A 5,299-nucleotide genomic window follows, 5' to 3' on the forward strand; every position below is an offset into this window, starting at 1 on the left:
CTAAGATTAGAACTGTTTGGTGTGCATATCAAAAGTGTCTAATCCCTGAAGGGATAGACTGGGATTTCAAAATTGTAGAATAGATAAACAAGATTACACTGTATAGCACAGGGAAATATACACAAAATGTTATGATAACTCAGAGAGAAAAAAATGTGACAATGAGTGTGTATATGTCCATGAATGAATGAAAAATTGTGCTGAACACTGGAATTTGACACAACATTGTAAAGTGATTATAAATCAATTAAAAGTGTTTTAAAAAAATGTCTAATACCCCATGTGAGGCCACTTTTATACACATCTCATAAAACAGAGGAGTACCGGGGGTGGGACAAGCGCTCCGCGGGTCTCCTCCGCGGCACGTGACTTCCATTGGGCCCAGCACACCTCTCCTGGGAGACAGGGACCTGGCCCTGCCGCCCCTGCCACTGTGAGTTCCACCTGCACCAAGGGACACTGGGTGGTGTCCATCTGAGCTCTTTACAGAACCGCTGTGCTGTCTTAGTTCAGGTCCTGAGGAAATAACTGATTTCGGAAAATGAGAGGACAGACTCTGTCTGGTGATCCTAGTATGGAAGTTCATTTCAGCTAGCAGAGGAGAGTTTACTGTTTCATGTCATAACACTTTTTTTTTTTTTGGCAGGGGAGATAATTAGGTTTGACTTTTTTATCTTTTTAGTGGAGGTACTGGGAATTGAACCGAGGACCTCGTGCCAAACGTGCTCTACCACTGACCTATACCCTCTCCCCTCTAATGTATGTGTTTTAATTATTCCCACTACCAGATTTAACAAAGCCTTAGAGTTAAGTTGAAAATCGCAGAAGGATTTTCTGAAGACCCTGTGTAGTAAGTTCCAGCCATGTCACCCCAGTCGCAGAAACTGAAAGACGGCTATTTAATTTTCTTACTATTTTCAAGGGGAAATTTTTTTTAGATTTCTTTCTCCCTAGGTCTCTCAAATAATGGAGATATATTTTCTCTCTAATGGCATGGAGAGGACCCCTCTTCTGCTGACTTTATTGATCAGGCTTGAGCTAATGGCAGTGGTTTGTTTGAAGTAGATTTTTGTATGTGCATGTTTGAGGTAAAATTTACGCCAAGAGATAGGTGGGATAGTTCTCCGGGTTCTTGCTGTGACCAAGAAGGTTTTATCTTTTTTGTATTTCTGTTTCTTTTCTTTGGGAATGAAAATCACACTTAAAAATCTTAATTGGCTTTGTAGTTAGTCCAATTATTGGAGATCAAAAAAAAATCTCATCCATGACATTACTGAGTTTAATATGACCACATTTATATAATTATAAAGACCAGTTGTATTTTTAAAACATTCGTTTTTGGTGAAAGCTAGAAATACTTATTAAAGCACTTTGACATTTTTTTTTTTCTGGTAACCGCTACCTGAAAATACCTCTGAATATTGTCTGGAAGGAGAAATATTTTGGAAAAAAGTGAAAAGTTATGTGAGAAGGTATAGAAATCATATAGAAACAAAAAAGCACCAAAATATATGAACAGAATACGTGTGTACATATGAGAATCTACATGCAGATATTCACACACATACGTAACCACATATATGTGTTATGTGCCATATACTTTTTTCCTTTTACTCTGCAATGGAGAATATTATTCTTGTCTTGTATACTCAGGAACACAACTAATAGTGACATATTCCTAGTGATCCCCTAGAAATCTTGATAAGTTGACTGAGGGTAGGAACCTGTAGTTAAGCTTTGTCTTGGTGACACAAAATAAAGAAGGTGGCACAGGAAGCTGAGGGCAGGATCCACTAGCTCTGTGTCTACCCTGTGGTTCTCGCAAAGCCAGCCTAAGGCTGATGACAGCAGTGATGAGGGGTGTAAAACCTGCAAGTGAATCAGAACGAAGCCTAGAGACTGAATTATCAAGAACTCTACATCCAGTAGAACAAAGAAGAAAATGCTAGCCAACGCTTTCTTTTTCTTTTTACAACTTCTAAACATTAAAAACATTTTATTTTTTATGGTTTTTTTTTTTTTTTGAGGGGGAGGAATGATTAGAATGTCCAGGGTGGTAAAGAGACATTTACTAGAAAGGGACACAGGGAAAAACGGAATTGCTACGTGGCTGGTGGAGTTCTTCCAGCTCTTTCTGTGCTAAAGACAGGGGACAACTGGGGGTTTTCCTCCTGGACAATTAACTACTACTGGAATCAGAAGCATTGCCCTGTGGATGACTTGGAAGAGAGCTATTCTCTAGAATCATTTATAATGAGATTTTACTTCTACTAATGAAAAATTTGATAACCAAATTTATAATACAAATGACGAAAAAGGCCAAAAAGCTTTACTGGCAGGATTTGTTACATGATGTATTAATCATAAATACTGGTAACTTTCTGATTCCTGTGCCCTGCTCCGGCATATTGAATGTGTACCCTGTGATCGCTCTGGACTGAAATAGGCCATATTAAGACAGCATTCTGGAAGAGGCATTTTTTTTTCTCCTGCCCACTACTAACCTAAAGTTTTACTGTAGTCATTTCTAGAAGATGTTCAACAAAATTTCTAAGATGAATTGATTGCAGAGTCAAGTACAGACAGCCTCCAAGAGCCTGGAACAGAGTGAAGACCTGGAGGGCGTGAGTCTGGAGGGGCAAGTACAAGACAGTGCTGGCAAGGAAAAGAGTTTCCCTCACCCTTGTAGGCTCCTTTGGCTGGTCTAGTCATGGACGGAAGACAGATGAACAGGAGGAAAACAAGTATTTACGGGAGCCTCACACGGAGGTCAAAGGCAGCGGCACAACAGGGACCAGGCTGAAGCAGGTCCATGTATTACAGGTTACACACCAGGCTCCCAGGTCACCTACCCCTATTGTGTGGATGCCTCCCTCTCAGTTTATGCTGGGGCCTCAGGGCAGTGTCCCCTATGACCAGATGGCACATAAGGAAGTAACTTGGTCCTGGTCAATGAGTAAATGATATGTTGGTGTGAGCACAAGATGACCACTGTTGTGTTACTGCCCACTCCAGGGGGGCCCTGAAAGAGAAGGTTGATTTTTAGCTCGGAGCACCTATCATTCATCCAGAGGAAGAGGAGAAGAGATAAGAGTAAACATGCAGAAATGTGGTGAGAGCTTGTAGACGTTCTCTTCCGTTGCCTCATTTGCTCAGAGAAAAAGGAAGTGAGGTCACCAGCTAAGAGTGAAGTGCTGGAGCTTTGAGAAGAGAAATCATGAAGCAGCTGTCAAGAGAGGGGGAGAATAAATGGAGCTAGAGTATGATGCGGGACAGCATCAAGGCTCACAAGACTGGTTAGCGATCATAGCACTGGACTTTGCATTTTGTGATGCAAATCTATAAAATAAGCTTTAACTACCTTTCTGATAAACTCAGATTGACTCTGAAGAAGTCGTGAAATTTTAGAGGGAGGATATAGCTCAGTGGTAGAGCACATGCTTAGCATGCATGAGGTCATGGGTTAGATCCTCAGTACCTCCATTAAATAAAATAAATAAATAAATAAGCCTAATTACCCTCCCCCACAAAAAAACCCACAAAAAATATTTTTAAAAAGTGGGGAGGGTATAGCTCAGTGGTAGAGTGTATGCTTATCATGCACGAGGTCCTGGGTTCAATCCCCAGTACCTCCATTTACATAAATAAATATATAAATAAAACCCAATTACACCTCCCCCTCAAATTTTTTAAAAATGCAAGAAGTCATGTGAAATTTTTATTCATGACTTTAATCAGTATATCTTGAAATTTCGGTAGTATTAGAAACCATTCTAAACAGTTCAGCTTCGTCTGTTCAAAGGTAATGTTTTTTCCTAGCTAATGGCACAACCTATGGATTGAGAGTTGAGAAGAGCTGAAAAGAATGCTTATGTTTAAATATTTGGAAATGCCAGTTTCAGCATTGACTGTTTTGTATCAACGCTATCTTCGCTTTGCCCCTGTAGAACTCTTCCCCATATGTGTTCCTTGATGAGACTTGAGGTGTGTGCAAAGGCGAGGTCCTTAAATAAAAATTGTTCACACATCCACTGCCTCATTCCACAATATATCTGAATTCAGAACAACACAACACAGGCTGAAACACTTAATTTTGAATACCAGGCTACATTCTTCACAAAATGAAGAATAAGCTAGAGAAAGATTAGAAGCCCTAAGGTATTTAAATATTAAATGGGGCATCCCAGAAACCAATGTCTAGAATAGTCTTTGTTGACAACTGGGAGGTATTCTCACTCTGCGCCAATACACCATAGTGGAATAATATGACTTTCTCCCCTTTTTTGAGCTTGGTAAGGGGAGATAGGAAAGGCGATTTTACATAACCTTGAACACAAGTACTTTCTCAGGCAAATAATTTTTTTAGAAAAGACCATATATGGAAGTTGAAGATCTGGAAAGATCTTGATTTCTTTTCAAAAAAAAAATTTATTGAAGTATATCTTACATGTAAAAATTAAGTATACAATTGAATGATCTCCGGTAACGTTGCCCAGGAGTGAAACAATCTCACTGAGACAGTCTTAGAACATTTTAATCTCTCCAGTAAGATCCCTCATGTCCTTCACAGTTAATCCCTACTCTTACCCCCAGCCCCAGGCTGGAGTGATCTTTCCAAGGTGAAGATCTGATCAAGTCCATCTCATTGCTAAAATTCAACAGCTCTCCATTGACTTTTATGATAAAGTTTAAATTCTTGGCTTCTCGTACTGGGATTTTGTTGATTTGTCCCTGACCTATCTCCCTAGCTTCATTTCCCTTAGCCTTCACACGCTCCTTTTACTAGAAACATAACAACTTTCTTGTATTTCTATGCTTGTATCTCCTCATTTTCTGGATTGTTCCTACTTTTCCTCAGGACTCAGCACAGGCATCATCTCCTCTGGAGATAATCATGTCTGCAGGGAAGCCTTATTTGATTCACCTATTTGGTCTTTCCAACCAAACTCTATGTTTTAGCCCTATGCCTCCTCCCACACCCAATCAGGCTGATAGTACCTTAAGGTCAGAATTGATATTTTATACTTCTCCAGAGTTAGATTTGCATTTATTGTTCAGAATTTTCTTTAAAAAAATTACATGTCTCTTCTCTGCAGATGCCTCCAGCTTCTTACGGCACTGTGAGGATGCATGTCGTGACCCGAAGAGTCAGAGCCTGAGATTTGGCTGGAGAAACTGGGTGTGTGGTCTAGCTGATGCTCTCTGTTACATCAGCCTCTTTCTTCCTAAGGCGGTGTGTGTGTGGAGGGGTGTCCAACAGACTTTCTTTCTTTCTTTCCTTTTTTTTTTTTTTTTTTAT

At 39.9% G+C, this 5,299-nt stretch overlaps 1 non-coding gene across 1 annotated transcript; it reads left to right on the plus strand.

Moving 5' to 3' along the window:
- Positions 1–3,562: 3,562 nt before the first annotated feature.
- Positions 3,563–3,635, plus strand: TRNAD-AUC (transfer RNA aspartic acid (anticodon AUC)). The gene has a single exon. It is a non-coding gene; the product is annotated as a tRNA-Asp (tRNA).
- Positions 3,636–5,299: the final 1,664 nt, after the last annotated feature.

This window comes from Camelus bactrianus, chromosome 6, assembly GCF_048773025.1.
Source record: "Camelus bactrianus isolate YW-2024 breed Bactrian camel chromosome 6, ASM4877302v1, whole genome shotgun sequence".
Taxonomy (NCBI): Eukaryota; Metazoa; Chordata; class Mammalia; order Artiodactyla; family Camelidae; genus Camelus; species Camelus bactrianus.